The sequence below is a fragment of the Triturus cristatus genome, chromosome 4_2 (genome assembly GCF_964204655.1).
Source record: "Triturus cristatus chromosome 4_2, aTriCri1.1, whole genome shotgun sequence".
In the NCBI taxonomy this organism is placed as follows: domain Eukaryota; kingdom Metazoa; phylum Chordata; class Amphibia; order Caudata; family Salamandridae; genus Triturus; species Triturus cristatus.
In genome coordinates, this window is record NC_140586.1 from 932,210,765 (window position 1) to 932,235,668 (window position 24,904).

Genomic DNA, 24,904 nt, shown 5'->3' on the forward strand with positions numbered 1-24,904 from the left:
TCTTTTATAACAGATTGCAGTTTTGCACTGGTCTGTAATTTTCATATCATTTCCTGCATTTATAATGGGTCTAGAGTTCAGTTTAACTCGCGTGAATACCACATGGCCGGTGGGTTTTTTCTGTGTTAATTGGTCAGTTTTTCTGGCTCTAATCTGAGGACTGGCTTTTGAGTTGGAAAGAATACCCTTTTACTTATGTTTCCTTTTTAGTAGAACTCTTTTAGTTCTATGTTGTGCCTTCCTGTTCAGATCTCAATCTCCTACGAACTTGAAATTCTTCCAATTGCCCAGACTTAAGATTCTTCTCATTACTCAGACCACGTTTTTAACAATGTCAGGTGCAGTGACTTACAGGTTATTCTTTTAAATCGGGGACTGTCAACCTACTGTTTCTCAATTTCTGTTATTTGTGGACTTCTCAGTGGAGTAGTCAGTATACTGGCATGGAAACATTGGCCCAGGGGATTTAATATAATTACAGTGTTGTTCAAGGTTTTGACCAGGATCCACCCTTTTTAATTTTGGTTTGAGTAAGCTGAACTTGGTCGTTGTACAATGGCAGACTCACACTGGACACTTACCTCTTTGGTGATTCTTTGCTACTTGGTGAGCAGGCAGTTAAGGACCTACATCAAATAATAAGTATGTTGACAAGCTAATTTTGTGTTAACGCCTTTAAGATCAACAAAGAGAAGAGTCCGATAATGTTATATGAAGAACGATATGTAAAAGGAAGTGGTTTATAACTAGAATGGTATCTATGTATATTCTTTGATAGCAATGTGCCCAGGGTCATTAATAAAAGGTCGTCGTACTCTACAGTAATTGGTAAAGTAGCATCATAAATTCTGACTTACAGTTCACCAGTTTGGCTACAAGGTACAAAGACACCAATTTGGTAGTATAAATTTTATTATATATGATTTTAAATCCTTAAACAACACTTCCATAATAAAAATGATCCAAAGAGAAACGTGTACTAATCAACATTTAGGTACAACATATTTTTAAATCCTCAGATGCTCCTAATATCGTGCAGAACCTCCAACGGCTTTATTCAAACAAACTTTATTGGGATTTTCATGTGGAGGTACATCGCAATACACATCACATTGAACACTGATTATTCAGAAAGTACAGGCTACAATTCGGGCATTGTGCGCCATCTGTACCCATTATAGTGTTGTCCACAATACATTCCAAAATGTCCCAAGACAGCTGGGGAAGCCACCAAGCCATCCCAGTGTTGTGCATTACATTCCTAGCCTACGAACTATTGTATTCAAGGGGAGCTGTGTCCGCTCAACTGTCCCACAACCCCCCCAAACCCTCCCAGAATCCCACCCTCCGTACCCAACTAAGCCACGAAGAAAACAATCTTAGTCTGGGGGACTCGGAGCATACCCCTGGGTGGGGGTGGGGGGAGGGGAAAGAAGGGCGGGCCGGAGTAGAGGCCAACCCCACCCCAAGCCCACGGAAGGGGGAGGAAGGAGGCCGGTCCATGCAGCAGGAGAGGGGGATCAAATGGATAAACATGATCCCCACCATGAAGTGTGGGGGGGTGCCGAGCCCCCCCCCGGCGGCAACCATCCCCCGACAGGAAGCGGACACATCCACACGAAACACCCCACTTCCCAGAACCAAGAGTCATACACACCCTCTCAGCCATAACGACCCACCTCCATCAGCAGGAACTACTGCTTATACGGGGGAACTCCGGGGGGTAGTCACCACAGCACCCCCCTCCCCCATCTCGCTCTTGAATAGTTCAGCCAGATGCGCCTATTCCAGGGAGATAGGACGCTTGCGCAGCCCCGATTCTCCTCACGGTACAGCGCCTCTAGCTCCGCCACCGCCCAACGTAACACCTCCTCTCCCCAAGCCTCCACACGTGGCGGCGTGCGGGACTTCCACCGCTGTGTTATCAGGCGCTTCGCCAGCATTAATGCCAGGTTGGCGAAACGGCGCAGCAGCTTTGCTCCAACGGCTTTATTCAAAGCAGCCATTAGAACGCTTTTAAGCATAAATGATGATCACTGATAAAATTAAAAGTGATATGAAAATGTTTAAACCAATAGTTTCCCCAATATTGTTACTGTACTTCTCCAAAATGTCACAACTCGGGTGATTGTTTGTCTGCCATTAAAAATACAAGCCCATCTCTGATTTAATTGTTCTGCATGCTCTCTTCGATTAACTATAAATATTTCTGAGGTTGAATAGTTCTATCAAATGCAGGGTAGTGATCTATACATTCTAAAAGGTCAGCTAATTGGCCTTTGACTGTTTACTTACCTCAATACCTTGTGCTTTTGGGTAAACCCTGTTTTTATACTCACTTCAATAGTATCTGGGAGATGAACACACAGCAACGAGATTGGCAACTCCCATAGAGACGGGACGAAACCGAACAGTTGGGAAGTAAAGCTTCCTGTTCCTTCCGCTCCAAGACCAATACTCTTTCAAAACATCAAAGCGCTTCTCTTCTTTGATTTTCTCGAGCTAGATGGTGTCCTCTCACAGGATCTGTAAGACAGACTCATTATTTTCTCCTTCCTTGCTTCTCATCTGGCAGATCCCTTTAGGTTGTTGTACCTTTAAACAGCATGTCATCACAGCATTCAAGGCCTGATTCCTGACCGTACTCCACACACAATTTCTCTTTTCAAGTCTTGGATTCTTTGGAAACATGGTTATGAAAAGATACTATTAAATATCGAGCATTTATTTGAAGGGTAGGTTCCCATGATATTTCCTCTGGTCCATAACCTTCTCAGTCCACCAAATAATGTAGTATGCCCCTCACACTATGGATCCAAATTGCTTTTCATATTCAATCTCTTAATCATGAACTATGACTGGCTTCTTATTAAACCTGTTTACTTTGATTACGGACTTGACTATGGATACATAGAACACAGGATGAATCCTTAAAGTCGTAGACAATATCAACTGAATTGTCACTGGTTAAAGGAACCAATAGAATGGGGCATTAACTTTCTGTTACCAAATCATATGTCTTTAGTGCATCACCACACCTTTGTATCTGGAGCATAATTGGGTGATTCTTTGTTTAACTAAAGCTTCTTCTTTATACTGCCTCTTAGCTTTGTTGATTTTTCTATTGAATAATCAGCCATAATTGTTGTAATGCTTTCATATTTCGGGTAACACATGGTACAAGGTATTATTCTGTAGACCTATGCAAATGGGTTCCGTGAACAATAAAAAAGGTAGAGTATTGAGTAGCCATGCGTTTAGTATTTTTTTTAACACAGATTTTATTGCATTTTGAAAAATTACGATTACATCCAATATTATGTGTCCCTACAGTGACAAACATAGCAAAAAGTTCTATACAGTGTACTTACAAAACATCATCAACACATTACCAGGTCTTGGTATAGAAACAAATTGTTGAAATATTGTAATCAGAACTCTTTGCGCCCCCCCCCCCCCGCCCCAAACTAATGAGACAATGTTACCTATCTGTGAATTTATGCGTACGAGGCATCGTGCATGGAAGTATGTGTAGAGTCCTGTAAGCATCTGCATAGCAGTGGGTGAGTATAAGACGTAACCTTTCAGCTGAGGCAGGGAGGTAGAGTGGGGGGTGGCAGGGGGTGGGGTCCCTGCCACTGCATCCAGTAAGTGGAGGAAAAGGAGTAGTGTTTGCGTCGTTGTCAACAGTGAGTGAGGAAAAGGGGTGGGCCAGTGATGTGGCGAGCTTCACTAATATGTTATAGGACACCCTTGAATAGCCCTCCTCCTCTCCTCCTCTGACACTTTATCTTGCGCCGTAAATTCTTCCAGAAGGGCATCCCATTAAAGCGAAATAGGCTTCTTATGTAAAACTCTATGCTGCTCCCAATAGAGTACCTCGCTTTCCGCTAGTCCCTAGTGTGCAACTTCCTCCCGCCACTGAGTTACCTAGAGCCCTTGGAGACTGAGACTTCCAGCGCCTGGTTATCAGCCGCTTTTCCAGTAGCAGGGCTAAATCAATAAAATGTATTGCCACTTTAGAGCTCTTCAGTCTAGGATTAAGCCCTAAGACACAGTGTGCTGGGGTATCCCAGTATGCAATGCCAGTCAGTTCAGTTAATAATGTTGTAGTCTCTGCCCAATATGAAGGCAGTGAAGGGCACATCCAGAGCATATGCACATGGTCAGTGTCCCCTGTGAGGCAACGCGGGCACACCGGAAACGCCATTGGAAACACAGAGCTAAGTCTGTGTGTTAAATACACTCTGTGCAGTATGAAGAATTGAATGAATTTAAATCTTGAGTTACTTGAGACTTTCCTAGGATATTTCAACAGCTTGGCCCACTCTCTGACAAGGTCCGGGAAAGATCGGCTTCCCATTTAGTTCTCAACGATAAGAGTGGCGTCCTAACATGGGCCTGGAGCCTACGGTAGAGCCAGAGCACCAAGTGTCTGCCATGTCCCATAGTATGTAAAGCTTGAAGCAACCTGTGTGTCGCCGGATTCTCCGATCAGGGGCCCAGTACCGTTGAACATAGCGGAGAATGCTGGCGTGTGTGAGAGGACTTTCTGGTAGCCCATGCATGTGTGTGTGAAATCAGCAATCCATCCTGGAACAAGGATTCCACCGTCTGCACTCCCTCCTGCTCCCAGGGGCCAAGCTTGCGTACCGGAAGATGTAGGAATACTGTGTAGTGGTATGTTCGTGCGTAGAGCGCCACAAATTCAGTATATTTACGTGCCATCTTCCAATAGGACAAGGCTACATGCAATAATAGGGAGCCATAGGGGGGGTACGCCCACACCCGGACATACTAAACGATGGAGGTGGCCCCGGTCAATTTGTGCTGCCTTGTAGTGTATCTCCAGTAGGTTACGTCCATCCAATCAGCAGGACAGTCATTTCAACTGTCCAGCAAGACAAAATGCCTTAAAATCAGGGGCTCCCAGGCCAGCCAAGCCCTGTCCGTTGGGAGCTGCAGCTTAGCTAGGCTTACTCTACGATGGCCCCGTCCCAGGCGAGCTCCACTAGCATGGTGTTCAAGACTCGAAACACCCAGGCTGGTACTACAATCAGCATGTTCACAAAATGATACAGCAGGTGCTGCAGCATGACCATTTTTGCCAGGGCCAGATGTCCCACCACAGACAGAGTCAACATGATCCAAAAATGATTTGGGATTGCAGAGAGTCGATTGTACGTACAAGATTACCCTCCAGGAGGTCTTGTTTCCCAATAAATGTGGATGCCTACGTATTGTAATGTGTGTGGCGCTAATGGTATAGACGGCGTCCCCGGTGGTAGCATGGGCTCTGTATATATGGCTGCCAAATAAAATGCCCATGATTTATCAGCTTTTACATGGAGCCTTGAATTCACTGTACTTTGCCAACAGCTGGTCAACAGCGGAGCTATACTATCATGCCCTCCATGGAGGTTTTTAAGATATAGGAAAATTTAATTGGCCAATAAGGATACATAATGTATTGTGCGGCCTGTGTGGATCCCCCAGCCTCGGAGCCTATTTTTAGGGCCTACTTGCCCTTTCTGGCGAGTAGGAAGACAAACTGACTTTTGACCCCCTGCCTCTGAAAGTGGAGCACATGAGAATACAAGATTTAAAGGCATATTCTTTTGCTCGTAAAGTGAATGAGCAATAAAGATGCCTTTAAATCTTGGTATCTTTTCACATTAGCTGTTAGATAAGACAGAATAAATGGCACCTCTGACTCTGGGGTGGGGAATATAGAGGATTTGCATGAAAAATGAAGACTACACTGTGCTAGCCTTCAGTGGCTATCCCCTGTATCTTTTTGATGGAGCTAATGGTAAAGGAGTGATAATATAGGAAGAAGGTGTCTATACAAACTATGAGCACAGTGCGCCGGGTATGCCCAGACGTGGGTCATGGGCTCACTGTACCACTGGATTCAAGCTAAGCTGGCTGATGAGTGGTGAAACCCTGAAACCGGTCCTAGGATGCTTGTTCCCAGTCCAGGAAAGACCTGGGTTCACAGTTCGGGCTGGACTGTTCCCATGACGGACAGGGTCAAGACTGATTTGCATGTGGCCAGGTCTAAACTGGGGTGGCATGGTGAGCAAAAGAATGATGGATTTAACCCATATCTCTTGATTGGGGTGAATGTTTTGATTTGTTCTGCATTCCATCAATCAGGGTTTTGTATAGCGCGCTACTCACCTGTGAGGGTCTCAAGGCGCTGAGGGAGGGGATCGGCAGAAACGTTCAGCCGAAGAGTCAGGTCTTGACAGCCTTCCTGAAGGTTTTCAGGGAGCGGGCGTGCCTGATTTCTGCCGGGAGTTTGTTCTATGTTTTGGCCGTGATGTGGGAGAATGATCTTCCGCCTGCTCTGGCTCTGTGGATGCGTGGGTTTTCGGCCATTGCAAGGTTGGAAGATGGGTGGTTCCTTTTGGGTATGTGGAAGTTGATTCTGTCGTTGAGGTGTTTGGGTCCGATATTGTTCAGGCATTTGTAGGCGTGGGTGAGGAATTTGAAGGTGACTCATTTCTCCACGTGGAGCCAGGTAAGCCTTCGTAGGTGTTGGCTGATGTTTTTGTGCAGGAGGTGCCGAGGACGAGTCTGGCAGCGGTGTTCTGTATCGTCTGGAGTTTGCAGGGTAAGGACTTGTTTATGCTGGCGTAGAGCGCGTTTCCATAGTCCAGTCTGCTGGTGATGAGTGCGTGGTTGACTGTCTTTCTTGACTCAGGGGGGGATCCACTTGAAAGTCTTGCAGAGTATTCAGAGGGTGTTGAAGCAGCTGGAGGTGACGGCGTTGACCGGTTGGATCATGGTGAGGGATGAGTCGAGTATGATGCTGAGGTTTTTGGTGTGGCCCGAGGGGGTCGGTGGGCTTCTGAGGGCGGACAGCCACCAGGTGTTGCCCATGCTGAGGGGGTGGTTCCAAGGACGAGGACTTCCGTTTTCTCAGTGTTGAGCTTAAGGAAGCTGTTTGTCATCCAGATTGCTACTTCCTGCATCCCTTTCTGGAAGTTGAGTCTGGCGGTGGTGGGGTCTTTGGTGAGGGAGGGAATGAGCTGGGTGTCGTCGGTGTAGGATACGATATTGAGGCCGTGTTGTCTGACTATGGCAGCAAGGGGGACTATTTACAACAAAGGAACTTCACAAACAGATGCATACGATAGGTTCTGGCTGGTGAAAAATCTGCCTCCCATGAAGACGTTATGTAAGCGACACATCCGGTGCATTGTGCTCTAAATCCAAAACCTTTAAAACCCTAAAGTGCATCTCTGCTTTCTTAGCGTCCTAAAGTAAGATGGCGTGACTGATTTTAATTATTTTTTTCCTTTCCGTCTTCTCTTCTAACAGAGCCTCTTACGGTAATCTTTCCTTAAACTGCATATCATCACTGCGTTTCAGACCCAGATCGTGACAAAACTTATGTGTAGAGAGCAGAAGTCTCCTGTAACAGTCCGAAAGTTATTGGTGAACCATGACCAGTTTGTATTACTTGAGTATTCTTAACTCTTAGGAATAAAACTATTGTCATAGAAGATCCCATCTAAGGGAGACAACACTCTCCTCTTCTCTGGAGCTAATTGAGTTCGTATTATATATTTTCTGATACTATTTGACACAGGTTTGAATCTTGCCCTGCTTCACCACAGTAGAGACAGCCCAGACTTGCGCAGAAACTCCTTCTCATTTTAACTTTCAGTGAAAGTGACGCCTCACAGCTCGTACTTAGATAGGCTTCTGGATTCAGTAGGTCCACTGAAACTTCAGATCGAGACCCAAGTGGAATTGAAGTAACTTCCTCAGGATTACCTTCTTACAGTACTCCTTTCAAATACTCTGTTCAGTTAGCAGCACTAAATCAAAAAATCCAGAAAAAGAAATAGGACGTAAAAAAAAAAGAATCTTTCCCTCATTTCTTCTTTTCAGCAACGTCAAAAAGGGATCATCTGAGTTCCTTCATCTCAGGTTGTCTCTGCTGCCATCTGAGGAAAATGATTGACGTTGAGTGAATCCATCCATTCCACCTTACTGAATAGAGCAAAGTGCTTCCTCAGCAGAATATTCCGGGACGTTCAGACATTTTTTTTTTTTAGTGCTAACAAGGAGATCTCAAAAACTTTTAAACCAGTACCTGAGGCGTTTACTAACGGATTTGCCCAAACAAATGCTGATCCAGTAAGGCAACTAATCGGGAAATCCACTTGATGTTGACTTAACTGTGCAGGACGAAAAGCAAAATGCACCGTCCGAAAATCCCCCAAATTCTCTTAAGTAGATCACCATAAAAACGTGAGTATTTGAAGGAACTGCTGTTATATTTTTTTTGTCTGTGATATCGATGTCTACTTTAGACCAGAATTCTCCAGCGTTGTTGGCTTCAAAATTAGACGCCGATTGATTGGATTCCCTTCTTGAATGACCAAAGAAAGTCCTTCTGTTCTGAATTTCCATGCTGCAACCCAGCATGGAATAGTATATATGGAAGGTGTCCGGCATCTCTGTAAAAGGTTCCAGTGAGGAGGAAGAAGCTATGAAAGGGAAAAAAGCTTCTTGGTAATATTAAAGCTGTTGAATGAAGAGCTGAAGAAATCCACTTGGCACCAAATTCCTAGAAGCTAGAAATCCAGAAGAAAATGAAAATGTTGAAATCCAGTCACAAATAATTAATATTCTACAGACTACACACCTGTAGTGGTAAGCCATTCAAAAACTTGGAGTGGTCCCAAAAGAGCCCTTTGAGGAGGTTTAAAATATATTTAAGAGTAGGCAATGGTCCACTGGACCACTGACTACTCTTAAAAAATGTTAGTTATAATTCTTTTGTAAATGTATCACGTTTTCCTTTAAGGTAAATGTTCTTGTAAGGTATTTACAAGAAGTGCTTTATTTGAAAGCAATTGCAAACATGGTGGTCTGCAGGCCATCATTCTTATGATGGCTGTGATTCATGCTGGGCAGCAATTAGCGAACTACCTCCTTAATTTTCATGAGATAGGTCGAATTGTGACCCACTAGGAATCCGTATTATGCGATCTGACCTATTGTACATGTTGGTTTGCAAAATGGCATACTGCTGACTAATTGCGACCAGTATTTTGCGGGCAGTGCTTCGTACATCTGGCCGCATATCCCTTATATAGTTAGAAAAGAAACTGACATCCTAGGAAAAGCCTCAACTCCATCTTGGATTGACAGTTTTAAATAATTTTCTGCCATCCTGGAAAGTGGTGAATTGCAAGTCTTGGCCACACCACTTTTCAGAAATATATGGTGTTAATTTTGTGATCAAAGTAGAAGGTTACATTCTATTTCCTCTGTTCTAAGCTGGATTCCAGGACCCTACCACCTCCTTTCATGCCTGGCTTTTCAGGCGCCTCGTGCAACACCCATCCAGATATCCACGAGGTCAAATATGCCAGAGTGGTTTGGATGGCACATACGCTCAGCTTACTCTCACCACAGTGTTCCAGAAACAGGCAAGCATGCCGCACAAAGAGCGTGTCTTCCTTTTTTGAACACACATGCAACCTTTGGTAAAATCTTTTGACTCATGGCACAAAAGTAACGCAACAGAGAAATAACCGGGACATAGGAAGGGGCCATAACACCCCTGTGAACAGAGCCTCCGGGTCTTCTACCAATGTCAGTAACATACCCCTGCACCTCATTTAGGGGTACATGCATCAAGCATTTTACCGGTCACAAACGGGCCGATTCACAGAATTGGCCCGTTTGCTACTTGAAACCGATGCATGTGCCTTTTTGAATTCGCAAAATAGATAATCAAATTTTTTGCAATTACCTAAATTGCAAATGCATTTAGGGAATCGCAATTTGCGATTTTCCTTTTTGAGATGCATGTAGCATTTCCTAGCATTTACCATCAACTTCATGGTAATTTGTGCATGCATTGGAAAATGCAAGAACAATTCATTTTTTCAATGTGCTATGTAGCGCATACATGCCATTAGGGCATGTGTGTGCTACGCATGTGATAATTACCTTTTTGGGGGGGGGGTGCCTCGGGGGACCTTAGGCCTCCAGGCACCCTTGGACTTGGATTCGCAAAATCGCGATTGCCAATTTGGTAAATCGCAAATTGCGACTGCATTACCATTCATTCCTATGGGCCTGTAGGTCCAAAGGAATAAATGGAAATGCATTCCCTAATTGCGATTTACAATTTGTGAATCGCTATTAGGGAATGTTAAGGATTCGCAAGATTAATTGCGAATCCTTCATGCATAGGCATCTGCGATTACCAAATAGCGATTCCTTAAAAGTCGCTATTTGGTAGTCGCAAATGATGCATGTGCCCCTTAGAGTCCTCAGCCTGAGAGTTCTTACCAGTACCACATGGACTCCTAGTCAAACCAGACTCTTGGCAAGGAGCTGAGGGACCGTCAGTTGGGATTCCTTGGTGGGAATAACTTGCCTTTCACGTGTACTCTGTGCCTGGAGATGGATCCAGGGACGTCGGGTGTGCTTCCTGTCCTTCAGCCCTGGTGACTGAACTCAGATGGGGTCCCTGGTTATGATGAACAGTGAGATGTCTGGCAATCAGACGGTGACTGCCTTGACTGCATGACTAGTCAGATCTGGTCTTCTATCTCCATCTGCTTCCTTTCCTCAGGGTGGTATTAGTCTCTAACCTGATTGCCCACACATCACAAGACTCAGGTGAGCATTCAAGTCTAAAGCTGTATCAGAGGGGGCAAGCATAAATGCCATGGAGAGGAGGCTAAATCTTGAGAACTAAAGTTGATATCTGACTATTGAAGACTTTAACCATCTCAGCTGCTTTGTACGAGTATTCTGGGACTTTTAGTAATGCAGAGAAATACCCGAATGTTTTTGTTTTAAACAAGATTTGTGACTTTTGGCATGGCAACACTATGACAAATGTGACGTGTGTGCATTATTGTGGCTGCACTCACTTTACTATATTGACAAAGACCAATATGTTATGTTATCTCATATTTATATAGCGCATGGAGTGTCCCGGCGCTGAAAAACATAGACCACATAACGACGAACAAAGCTAGTCACTTCAAAGGGAAATCATAACTGTAAGATCCACGTTTTGAGACTCTTCCTGAAGGAAAGGAGGTCGGGGCTCTGTCTGATGGATAAAGGAAGGCAGTTCCACAGCCGAGAGGCCACTACATGAAAGGATCTACCCCCTACTCGGGAAAGTTGCACCTTAGGGGTGGTAATCAGGAGTTGGGAAGAGGATCTCAGAGTGCGCTGAGGCATATAAGGGTGGAATATGTCCCTAAGATAAGGGACTCCAATCTTGTGGAAGGCTTTAAAGACCAAAACCAGGCCTTTAAACTGAATTCTTTTTTGCCCCGGGAGCCAGTGCAGTGATGACAGGAGCTGGGAGGTATGAGTTCTGGGCCCTGTCAAAAAGATGGCCCTGGCCGCTGCGTTCGGGATCACTTACAGACGGCCTAGGAGATATTCAGGGAGGCCGAGGTACAGGGAATTAACATAATCTGGTCTAGAGACTATCAAGGCCTGAAACACTGTCTTCCTGTAGGGGACTGCGAGCAAGGGAAGAAAATTCCAAAGCATTCTCAGCAGCCCGAAGCAGGTCCCAGCGACCGTATGAATTTAGTTCTTCATGGAGAGGGCCGAATCCAAATTGACTCCTAAATTCTTCACGGTAGAGACGGCTGACACAGGATGGGACATGGCCTGAGGCCACCATGCATGCCAATCTTCACACGGACGTGGGTCGAGAAAGATGATCTCGGACTTCTCAGAGTTGCATTTTAGATGGTTATAGCTTAGCCAGGAGAAGACTTTAGAGAGACAGATATTAATTAGGCTGCCATTGAATTCAACACCCTCCTCGCAGGTGAACACCTGAGTATCATCAGCATATGACACTATTTTAGCACCAAATTTCTCGGCCAGAAGGGTGAGCCGGGCCATGTACAAATTAAATATATGTTGGGCTCAGAATTGAGCCCTGGGGGACCCCAACATGCATAGGAGGAATCGCCCCAGAAAAAGGAGGGGACCAAATAGTTTGGGAGCTGTTGGTAAGAAAGGACGCAAACCAGCTCAATACCGTGCCACCAATACCACTCTCACAGAGTCTTTGTAGTAATCTAGTATGGGGCACGGTATCGAAAGCTGCAGAGAGGTCCAGTAAAACCAGTACTGCATTACCTCCTCTGTCCAACGTAGCTTTAATTGTCTCCGCAACTTCTAACCAAGCAGTCTCGGTGCTAAAATTAGCTCTGAAACCTGACTGGCTAGAGTGCAGCAAGCAGTTGGTCTCCACGTAGTTAGTTAAAACTCCATTAACAAATTTTCCCACAACCCTCGGAAAAAAAGGCAGGAGTGAGATGGGCCTATAATTACTGGCGGCCGCAGGGTCTGCTGTAGGTTTCTTCAGTAGCATAAGAATTTTGGCGTGTTTCCACGTTTGGGGTATTGACCCTTCCCTCAAAGCGGTGTTCAGAATAGGGTTCACTATGGGGTTGATCACTTCCGCAATGGAAGACAAAACTTTAGCTTGGCAGGGGTGGGAAGGGGAGACAGATTTTAAAGATTTCATTAGCACCAGAGACTGCTCCGATGTGTTCATAGGGAACTCCGTAAGAGACGTACTGGAACGTGGACAGACCTCTAACTGAGGTCCCCCGACATCCTCCAGGTCCAATGACTGTTCTACAAAGGAGTCCTGGATAACGTTGATTTTTTTCTTAAAAGAAGCAGTCCATGCGATCAGTCCATTCGCTTATAGGAACTTGGCTGATTGTCTTCGGGGAGGAGAAGCTTTTTACAATCTTGAAGAGTTTTACTTTTATCAGCTGCCAAATCAATTTTTTTCAAAGCAAGTTTATATGTCAATATATCAGAGGAGCCATAAGTTCTTTGCCACTCTCTTTCGAGATGTTTACAGGTCGTTTTGCTATCCCTTAGGGCTTCGGAAAACCAATGGGCCGAAACTCGAGTGGGTTTAGTGGGCCTCAGTGAGAGGGGAGCTAGTTCCAAGGACTGTTGTTGTAACCAGCCCTCTAAGGCCTGCACATCTAGTTCCAGGGTACCACTTAAGGGAATCGGGTGATACCGCATAGCGCACTGAATGGCCTCAGGTGTCATCAGATGGAAAGGCCTGAAACTGCGACTGGCCCTGGCTGTGTCCGAGAATTGGAGTCTTGCATGTTCTCTGCGAATTTTAAACTCGACCAGATGGTGGTCTGACCAAGTTAGGGCTAATGGGACATCCATGTAAATCTGGTTTGAAGAAAAGACCTGGTCCAATGTGTGCCCTTTGTCATGGGTGGGAAGACCTACATATAGGATCAGGTTAAAAATATCAAAGGATTCATACAATCTCATGGAATCAGGATCCCATAACTTGTCCATGTGAAGATTGAAATCACCAAGGACCATACAATTGCTATGTTTAGCTGCAATGGGGGAGATAATATGGCTAATGGATTCCACAAAGTTCTTTGCCGGTCCGGGAGGGCGGTAGATTTCTACTCCTGCCATAGATTGCTGGTCCGAAAATGTCAGAAGAAAACCCAGACTCTCAGCCCCCTCTATCTCCATATTTATTAAGGGCGTACAGGAATAAAAGCTCCTGTATACTATGGCTAACCCGCCGCCTCTCCCGGTGGGGCGGTCCTTCCTAAAAATCTGATAGCCCTGGGGGATCGCATTAGCAATAGTAGGATTGGTAGCATCTGTTAGCCAGGTTTCAGTGAGAAACAGCAGATCGGGGGAGGAGTCAACCAAATATTCATTTATTTCAAATTCATGTTTTTTTAAGGAGCGAACATTCAGTAAGGCGGCCCACAGGAAGTTACATTAAGCATCTGCTCTAATGCTAGGGGCAATCATGTCCATTTTAGTTTTGCGCTCTCTGAGAAAAGGGCAGACTGTCCATTGCAATCTTTGCACCTCAAGGAGAGGTTATTCTCCAACATATTTAAGTGAGGGCTGTAGGCAGAGCGCTTATCAAAGTCTAGGAGGTAGTCCCTGCCATATGCAATTACCTTAGGAGGCTCCGTAACAAAACCGGCAGCACAACTGCCCCGGCCCCCTCGGGACACTGACTGGCACATACGGGCTTGCCTTTGGCGCAACAGCTGCGCGCCCGCGGCGCGTGTCTGCTGCGCACTCGTGCAGCATCCCGTTTTGTAGGGGCCAGTGTTCAACCACTAGACCGCACTGTCGCGAGTAAAATGGCGGATTGCAGTCGAAAAGCATCAAAGAATAGCAGTGTTCGATTCCCCCTCCCTCAACCAAAGTTCCCAAATAAAAGTTCCCATCACAGCAATTTTAAAACACCACTAAAATGTTAAAATCAATTTCATAAAATGCAAAGTGTTCCAATTAGCAGCAAGTGTAGCGCGAGGCAGGCAATGTTCAAGTTACGGGGTACAGCTGTTTCTTCCAAAGATTTTGAGATGGCTACCTGCAAGTAGCTACTTTACCTTTATCTCCTCCCAGCCAGGCTCCAAGGTTAAGTACATGTCATGAGCCTTCTCCACACTTACAAAATGCTTCATTCCAGTTTCAATGAAGGCAAGACATGTGACTGCTTCCTGTTTCGTTCTGGGCACTATCCAAACCCACCTCAAACGTCCAGCGTCAAATCGTCCACCCATCAGAGGGCCTACTCATGAGACCTGGAATGCAGGCCCTTTCACTTTTGATGAAACCTGATCTGGCCTGACCCCATCAACAGTTTTCTGTCACAGACCCTGCACGCGACCTGCATACCAAAACTAAACTGAGAATATTTTCTCCTTGTGACCCTTCTGCTTGGCACCATCTTTTGAATCTTCTGATCACATATAAATACCACAGCTCCCTCCAGCGAATAATTTCAACTGAGGGTCTGCTGTTTTTGTCTGCCCTGCTTTATCAGCTGCACCACTAAAGGATGAAGGGGCTGTGCCTGTAAGTGTCAAAAGACTTATCCTTAAAGGTGCCTGGCTAACCTCACTTGTTTTTATATTGATTGGTCTGGATGCCAATCTTTGTAATCACCCCTTGGAATGCGAAGTCAACAACGCAGGAGCCAGGGTAAGTCTTATACATATTCAGACCCTCCTCTAACTTTCCACCTAGCCAATACCCAACTGAGGCCGTATTCTAACTTCTTTTTGTCACAGACGAGAAAAAAAATCACATACCTCGCCTATTGGAATTGAGTGGTAAGACCATCTGAAACACTGGCCTCATCCTGTAAGAGACCTAGTACCTGAGGCCTGGCATGAGATAATTCCAGCACATATATACCAAATCTGCATGCAAACAGATATTGTCAGTGTAAAAGTATACACCAGCATCATGCTATCAGCCGTAGGGACTATAGCCCCTCTTCATTTTAAAGGGCAATGCAAGAAGAAAAAAAACAGCAGAGTTTCTCTGATATCTAAAATAAAAAAGTTCAGCAACTCGCAATGCATATTTAGCTAATCTTAGTCACTCTTGATGCATGTGAAGCTAAATACTCTTAAAAGAAAATACAAACAAATGACAGCCACCAAGGCAACTTTTTAAAGGGCAAACGAGCACCTAGACTAATCCAACTACAACACTAATTAGTTGCATCCATTCAATTGCAGCACATCCACATAAATGGCTAAGAAAGATATCTGCTGCAAAATCTAATGAGTTTCTCTTAATCTACTTAGAAAAGCAATTCCGTATACGAGAATGTCGGGTCTAGTTTCACAGCAAACAGTAGGAGATGACGGAGTGCTGAAACTTTTCAGACACTCCCCCGCCCCCAAAGTACAGATCTGGGTTGAATCCATCATCGTTCTTTAGCTCACTTCACCACCTCAGTTGAGACCCAGCTATATGCAAATCAGCCTTGACCCTGTGCCTCATGGGAACAGTCCAGACCAAAATGCCAAGCCAAGTCTTCCCAAAGGCCCAGTTTCACCCCATATAAGGTACCTACTCTTACCATCAAGATCACATTGGACATCTATCTCATAAGCAGCTGAGAACTTTACACAGACGTAAAACACGTGAAACTCATGAACTATTACCATACTATAAACGCACCTGTTACTAGTTTGATTTGATCAATGCCTCACTCACCGAAGGACTTTTCCCAGTACCGTTTAAAACCAGACAAATCACTCCTGCTCTGAAGAAAAGCTCGACAGGTGCCAAAACGAACTAACTAATTTTAGACCCACCATGAATCGGGACATCAACTGAAAGGTGTCACCAATCGGCTAAACTGCAACACTGACAAACAGAAGCTTCTGGTGGGTTACTAATTCTGCTTCTGTACTGTCTTCAGTATCGAAACAGCCACACTCAGATTGCTGGACAATATATATCGCAGCCTGGATGAAGGCAAATCACGCTTTTGATCTCGCTTCCTCCTTTTGACACCCTTGATCCTACAGAAGTATTGCTGTTCGGAAGCCTATGCAACATTTGTTGTCATATTGGTTTCTGACCACACGTTCTGAAGTTGTTCTCTTCATTCATTTCCACCTGCATCAGTTACTCATAACTGGCAAATTCACTTCCTTCCCGAGAAAACCTCTGTACCATGCAAGGGTCTGCAGGGTTCAATGTTAGCACCCACTCGCTTCAACCTTTTTCTAGAGCCATTGAGGATATTGGTGTCTTCATCCAGCAATAGATTGATGCTAAACATCTGGATTTGAAGACTTACTCAGTCAATAACATGCCAATATTTTGTGCCTGCTTAACCCCTTCCCTGCTCATGACGGAACCGTTCCGTCATGAGCCACGGTTGCCGTGTGCTCATGACGGAACGGTTCCGTCATGACAATCCTGTCGGCGGCCGCTCCGCCTGCGCGGCGCTGTTTCCCCGCCTGTGCGGGGCGACAACGCAAATGGGCGGAGTCATGACGGAACCGTTCCGTCATGAGCACAGCTCAACTGTGGCTCATGACGGAGCGGCTCCGTCATGAGCACAGGCCCGCCGCGCTGCCCCCCTGCCCCCCCCAGCGCTGCAGCGGAATGTCCGCAGCAGCGAAGGGGTTAAAAAGGCTCCCAGCCTGAATATCAAAGCATTGGCTTCTAATCAATCATCCAAAAACTGAATTTCTATTTATTTTGCCTCTGCATAAAATAACTCACTCCTTGCTCATGAAGGAATTGCAAATTAATGTTTTGATCTTCCATAGCTTCTGAAAACTGCAACACGTGCTGTGGACATCTCAGCTTGATTTTTGCCACGTCTTATCAATGGGTGCGCCACAGTCTACTCTTCACCTCTTAAGGCCATCCTTCTCTCAAAAACTGCAAGCGTTGTAAATGCTTCTAGAGAAATAACAACACATCGCGTTTATACTAAGAGATTTACTTTGGCTACATTTAGATACTAGAATTCCGTTTAAGATAGGATATTTGGCTTCTAAAGATACTCACTTAATGATTCCCCCTATCCATTACACTTGCTCACTATTTGAGGGGACCCATAAGCAGAGACTCGCTTGTCCCTGAAGTTTAAAACCAAAAAATCTGATGTTTTTATGGCGGCTAAATCTTTAGGAACTCCCTTCCTATGAATGTTAGAACTCTGCCCTCTCAGAAGCCTTTGGAAAACACTTAACAAGCCAATTCTTTGGGTTCAGTCTGAGCCCTCCTGGTTTTAAACTCAGAATTAACGTTTGATTCCGCAGTTGCTGTTTGCAGCCTAGAAACTGATTTTCTGCTTTGCAAACATCATACTTGTTACACTAATCTGTGCTTTCTCCTGAAACACTTCTCAGTATATGTAGACCAGTTAGATCTTCGAATCTGAAGTAAAATCTAATTGTTATGACTTTACTAGTTGGATTAATAATAAACGCTGCTCCCGTCCTTGGAAGAAGATCTCATTTTGAAATTTGATGCACTTGTTATGACTGTTTTATCTACAACACGCCTAGATACCCTCATGGGTGACGAGCAGCGCTCTACAGATCAACCTTATATTACACACTAATGACAATTCTGTGCAGCAGGGCTTTAGAAACCATTGAACATTAGATTCATGTTGAGGCTTAAAGTGATGGAAAATGTTTAGTGCACATTTAGTGCTGCAGCTGAACCTGAAGGTTCCTCTTTTACCCCTTCAGTGTGGTTGAGAAAGCCCTTTTTGATATCTCATATCAGAGAACATGCATGGAAGGTGTACATCAAGGAGTTGTTAATGGCGATGTCTGCTTGACCCAAACATCTATACACTGCTGCTGATGAGTATGGTATTGGTGGTAGGGTCAGGGTGTGGAATTAAATAAAATATATACTTGTCCATGGGGCAGGTTGCTTCATAAATCGATTTGTCCTGTAACAAAATCCACCTGTCCCTTTTGTGCCATATAATGCCGTGACAAATTACGACAGCAATCTTATTACAAAAGAGTTCTGATAAAGCCTCTCTAATTATGCCAGGGCTTGTACCATAGTAGGGTTTGAATACTAGCAATTCCCTTATGTTGCTACATTTCTGCAGGTCTACATACTGGGGCTGAAGGTAGTTGTAAGCAATAGGTCAAGGGTCGGAATGCCCTTTTGAGTCTGTGCAAACCTACTAACTTGCATGTTTTAAGGGCTTTCACCAGCTCTTTTCTAATCTTTTTCCATACTGAAAAAGTTTGGACATTTACTCCCGAGAGTGACAGACCTAAAACTTTTTCCAGGGTTGGGCAAAAATTGGTTGGCGGAAAAGTGAACTTGAAACATTCAGATTTTCACATCAGCAGACCTGCGCATGCACATTTGCTCATGCTAAAATGCAGTTCACAAATATTTTCTAGGAGTACTATTTCTAGGCCTACTTCTGTAAATTCTTGTGAATTCACGGAAACTGTATATATGCACTTAATGCAAGGATATATACCATGGATGCACTTTTGTGACTTTCTTTAATAATTGGGCCTCTAATTAGCCCTGTCGTTAACCATGACCTTTTGTGTTTAATAAAATTATTTCTCTCTTTCTTTCTTTCTCTTTGTTCTTTCTCTTTGTTCTTTTTCTATCTTTCTCTCTTTCGCGCTCTCCTAGTTTATCAGCTGTACAGTATTCTGCTCTTTTACAAGGAGCATATTGGCACACAAAGTAGTTTTGTTCAGTGCCTGGAATTGCTGTGGCAGTGTGTGCTTTTTGAGACCAAAAACTATTTTTACTTTTGCCAATGCTTGTTAGAATGGTGAGAGCCCAGCAGCCCCCACACCGATAATTTTTTGTAAAAACCATGCCTAAAAACATTCATGCGTTGACAAAACCAAAAGGCTGACCACCAATTTCATACCTTCTGGCTTTTCCAATGCTTGTTTATTTTAGTTTCCCATAATCATATTTAAACTGGTTACACTGATTTTCCATTATGAATATTTTGAGGAAATACAAGCATACATCAACATGTTACTAAATGATGCTGCAAAGATATGGTACCTAAACTCTTACAGTAGTTTAGCAATATGTTTTTATTCCTACTTGCATTTTTTTGTGAACATTTTATTTTGAAAGGAAAGAATTATCACTCTTGCTTTCAAGCTTCTGCAAATATTTGCATATAATCAGAGATATTTCTGGGAGAATTATACATAGCCTCATATTACTAAACTTTGAAAACGTGTGTACACATTTATACTGGAACCACTGTCAGTAGTGCAGGCCGAGCTTACAACATTTACTTTTAGTGCACACCATAATATTGAAGGCTTTGCATTAATGAACCATAAATACAAGTTTGAAAAGCATGATTACATGGACACACATTACCTTAATTGTAGACAATGCCCTTCTCTGCTCCATAATGTGGTACTGTAAACCGGCAGCCAAAGGTTTTGTGCTGTAGGGGGTTGGGCCTACTTGTCGCAAGGACAACATACACATGTAAACTTGTTGCCCTTGACCCCAAACAATGTCCTAGGCGTCGGGCTATAGGAATTCCACATCCCTGTGACTGTCATCTTGTGGCCTTATGCTCTATGATCAGAAGTACGGTGCATCCTGCAAGCTGCTAAATACAGGCATTTTGAAAGATGTCTACATTAAATTCACGCTTTGTCGCTGAACCCATTCCGAGCCCAATTCCCAAAATTCCATGAGTATTCAAGGAAAGGTGCAACTCTTACAGTTTAAAGGAGAAGGTCTGGGTTTCTTTTCTCGGAATTCCCAATTTCTCATATAAAAATCATTTTCGCATACATAAACGTAAAAGGTGCACATTTTTGGATATGTGGAAAATGTGCAAAAATGTGTTTATATTTTAAAAGTTTTTTTTCTTTGAGCAGTTTGGGCTGGGAGCTCCAGATAATGACCTTTTATTCGATTAGCACGCAAGCTCAAATTGTCCACTGTTGGCTATACCCTCCACAGTTCCAGCCACATACGGCATCTGACCGTGACCATATTGCCCCCTGCAGGCGGTCCTACATCTAGACTAGATCATTTGTTCGCCCCGTCAGTGCAGATTGGGGGCCACCCATTGATACCTGTGGTGATGGGATGTCTTGGTCATCTATGGCAGCCGACCTTTGGAGCAGCAAACCCGGAGGGAGCCTTCGCTAGCCCGCAACAGGGTCTACAAGATCCTGCTACCTCACTCCTAGACACCTTGACCTATTCTCATTTACGAGCAGCCCTGCAAACCATTCCCAATACTTTCCCAGAGGCCCCACCTACAATCCCAGTGATGGAAGAGATATTCACTAACTCGTCCCTGTGCTGGCTGGAGACTGCACTGCTCCGTACACCTGGAGTCCGCCAACCTGAGTATCCCCATCAATGATGAGCAATGGAAGTACTAATGTTCTCAGTCCAGGACTCTATCCCCAAACTTTGGACTGCGTTTAATCCACGTTAAATATTTTCTTAGAGTGTGCACACCTGAGCGGGTGCACAGGCTGGGACTTGTTGCAGATGTGAGCTGCATGCGCTGCACCGCACCTAGTGATGACTTTCTGCACTTGTCATGGGACTGCCCTGGTGTTAGGCGCTCATGGTCAGATGTCTTTGATATTGCACAGATGGCAGGTTATCTGCCCGAATGCTTACCGTGCTTCGCGTTACTTGGCTACGTTAAGGAGGGTCCCCCTGAGGTGCGCCAGTTAACAGTAATCTTGCTGCTGTTGGCTAAGTACAGGGTGGCGGTTCACTGGGCAGGAGGCAAGCACCCCCTGAGGCCACAGTGCCTTCTTACTGTCATTAGCAGCTGGACGCATACCAGGAACTGATACCCGTCTACTTTCATCCTAAAGACATCTGGTCCCCCTTTGTGACATTCCTGGGAGCACAGAAGAACACTAAAGATGAAACTGCGGTCAACAGCCCCTGCTGAGTGGCTGGTTAGTTTTTCCCTTCCTTCCCCTTCCACAAGCCCCCCACCTCCTTCCAGGCTGCACTTCGGATTTATGTACATTCTCAGATTCCTTGATTGGAGTCCCATTGTTATTGCGTTTGTTAATTGCAAAATTCAATAAACCTCCACAATTTTGGTAAGTGCTCTCTGCTTATGGGCTAGGGATTTACTTTCCCTCCTGAAAGAAGGAACACCTCTAACCATATCCAGGGTAGGAATCTGCATACCAAGAGTTTATGAATGCCCAGTTACTTGCAAAATTGTAGGTGTTCACCCACGCAGGCAGCCATCCATGTTGGAAACGTTTACAATTTGCCCCTATAAGATTTTCTTCAATATATTATGGTAACATCATGGTGTCATTATGTTTGAGCAAAGGCATTTACATTTCCTAATTCATGTTTTCCGAGTACATAATGTGTATATACTCTCATATATGGGTGGGTGGTGCAAAATAATATATGGTGCACAATAACCTTTGAGAATATGGCCCTTCACGATTAAGTAACATACCATTGAGAAAATAAGTGTCAACTGATCTGTTAACTAGATCTGCTTATGTGCATGTGTTCAGCAGAAATGTCCATAGTTTTCAGACATATATATTCACTGGTAATGTGTTCAGAGCTGGCAGTCCGAGTAGGTCATGTCCTAGGCAAGGCAGGTTCAGGAAGGGCTATAAATGACACAGCCCAAGCTGCAGTCTGAGTCGTTCAGGTCCTGGGTAAGCTAGGTTCAGCAGCCAGGTTTCATGACTTGTTCAGAGCTTGCAGTGGGAGTCTTCCCGGTGCTGGGAGAGGCAAGTTCTGGTAGAACATTAAATAACGTGTTCAGAGCTCGAAGTTGCAGTTCAGGTGTTGAGAGAAGCAGATTCAGGAGAGTCCTTCTTGCATTTCATCTAAGTCTTATTTGATATATTCTGTTCTCTGCATTTGAGGTTGGTTAGCTATACGATAGGCACTTTATAGACGTCTTACTATTTTTTAGTAGTTGTCTAGCTTTTGTGAAAGGAGATAAATTTCACTTTAAGTTGTGGTTTCCAAGCACCTTAAGTTGTGGAACTCTTAAAGTGAATTGGCTTTGTCTCTGGCTTTCAAAGCTCCAGCCAGTTCGCCAGCCTTCAAGAAGCTCTGCACATCCTGGTGATCACTGGCCATTTAGACAGTCCAATGTCCATCTTCTTGACAGTCCATCACACCCGACTGGACAAAGGAGTATTTTCTGTCTCCTTAACCAGTCCGTTTGGTGTGCCTGAGAGATCAAAGGGACCAATAATAGCAGACAGACATGCTGTCTCTCCATCTTTGCTGTCAGTCACCAGATGCTGCTGTCGACGGGCAAATCACCACAAAGGTGTTAGGGTCCCGAAACTGAACCAAAGCCATAAATGAAAGCTGCAGCATTGGAAACAGATGAAGTTACTTATCAACATCCTGCCACTAAATCTCACATTTTGTGAGGTAGACATGTATATATGAAAACTGTGTTTACGTTCTTCCAAACGGAAACAAGATAATTTAGAAAAATGTTTATTTAAAATCCACAAAATAAAATGCACACTTGTCAACTGCAAAATCCCAGTGGGTGTTGAGGTAATGGATTCCTAAGATGGGCTACAGAATATAAGAAGTCCATATTTTAGAACAAGGGGCATCCGTATGCCATAGTTAGATAGAAGTGACATCCTGCACTCTTCCTTTTATATGGCTTTCCCGGTTACCCAGACTTTAACACTGTCCTATTTGCAGCTGATAGATTAAGAGCAGGTGGAAAGAGTGAAAACTACAAACTGGGGTCTTGTGTCCCCTGAGACCAGGGGTAGCAAGACTATACCTCACTAGCCTTTAGCACTTTAACCACCTTCCACAGTTGATTGTACAATACAGCACTTCCAAGAGGCCTGCTGCAGCGTTGTCATATGCTTGGGGCAAAATAGTGCACAAGTTCTAGTGACAGGCAGTTTATTCGCATGGCCTGACAGAGGACCAGACGCACTTTTTGAATAAGCTTCTCCCTTCTTTTGCTGTATTCAGTTATGCTAAGTGGTACCAAACGCAGTTAATGACGTTTGGCATCACGGAGTCTAAAATGTCTGTCCACATCTCAAATCCAAATGCCCCATCTGACATAAGACCACTCTTAACCTAAGTACAATGGTGGAAACTAGAGGCTCAGGTCTCTTGGGGAGGATCAGTCTGTTAGTGAAAGCTCAGGTGTATGAGGTAAACCCTAGCAGTGTTCCAAGTTCTGGCCACAACTTCAACAAAATCTGCCAATTACTGTGCTTTGAAGGAACAAAACTATATCAGTAAATTTGGTAGAGGACAGGAGATGCTGTGATAGAATATTTTTGGAAGGGAAGAAGACAGAATTCTGTCATGCGCCTCTGTATGGAGGTTATCACTGATTGACACCTTCACTGAGAACTTTTACCGGATTGACTGCGACCAGAGGCATCAATTTGGATCACCAGGACCGGGCCCTTCATGTATGCAGCGTTTTATTTTACAGCCGCATGTTTACAGGTGTAAAAGCTATGGGTTCTCAGCCATCCCCCTAGATACCCTGTGATTGGTTGTACATTAAGAAAAAGGTTTGTATTGGCCAAAAGCTCACTCTGTCAATTTTGTTTGATATTTACGTTTGTTTATATTTTTCAAGGTCACATGTTGACATAAAGCACACAAATGAGTGTGACTAAAAATATAAAGGATTACAATTTAACACACAAAGGCAGGAAGTATGGCTGCAAATCAGTAGTGTGCTAACTAAATTGGTATGGTTTGAAAACAGTGATTGGGTATTAAGAAGCGGTCAGTGAGAAATACTACAAGAAACTAACGTTTTTTTAAAAAGAATCCAAGTCTAAATGTTCATCTGTCATACAACTAAACAAAAGTACATCTCTCTCCAGGCTTCCATATGCACACAAGTGGAGAAGCACTAATGTGGCAAGGCTTAATAACCTCACTGGCAGCCGAGAAGCACCAGCAACCGCAGGACCTCACAACAGTGCCTACAACAACCCTCTGCACCAAGAGCTGACTCTCACAACCCAGCTTCCTCATCAGGTTAGGATAAGAACTGAAAATGTAGAGGCATCTGGAGCTTAAGGCATTGGGGAACACCTATTTGAATTGGGAACTCGTTAATTTAATATAGTAATAACAATTTCGTCAGGTACATAACTTTTAGAAGGTGGTTCTGACCATCTGAGCCGCTCCGATTTTTCGCTTTTTGAACACCTAATTGTTGAGCTATTACTGTGGGGGAGCCTCATAAGTTGGGACTCACCCACAGTGAACTCATGATGAAAGAGACTGCATGTAGATTTTACCAGTGTCCCCCTGGTGAGACTAGGCCGCTGCGCTGCAGCCGGAGTAAGGGGAACCGGGGTGGTTACATGCAGACACGGGTGTACATGTGTGTGCACACGTGTAGGGGCTTCGCTGGGGAGATTTCTGGCGTGCGCAGCCCAGGAGCAGCTACAAATTGAATGGTGTGGCAGGAATTATGCAGAGCTGGTGGTGACATGGAATAGGCTTTATACAATGAGAAGGAACTCGGAAGGGAAAGTCAGTGTGCTTTGATGTTTTCACTTAA

At 44.3% G+C, this 24,904-nt stretch overlaps 1 protein-coding gene across 1 annotated transcript in view; it reads left to right on the top strand.

Moving 5' to 3' along the window:
• Positions 1–24,904, top strand: part of LOC146838947 (uncharacterized) — a 254,203-nt gene that overhangs the window by 11,804 nt on the left and 217,495 nt on the right. Inside the window, exon 2 of the mRNA XM_085599990.1 lies at positions 24,216–24,372. The gene's annotated coding sequence lies outside the window, so the exon portion shown is untranslated. The remainder of the gene's footprint in view (positions 1–24,215; positions 24,373–24,904) is intronic.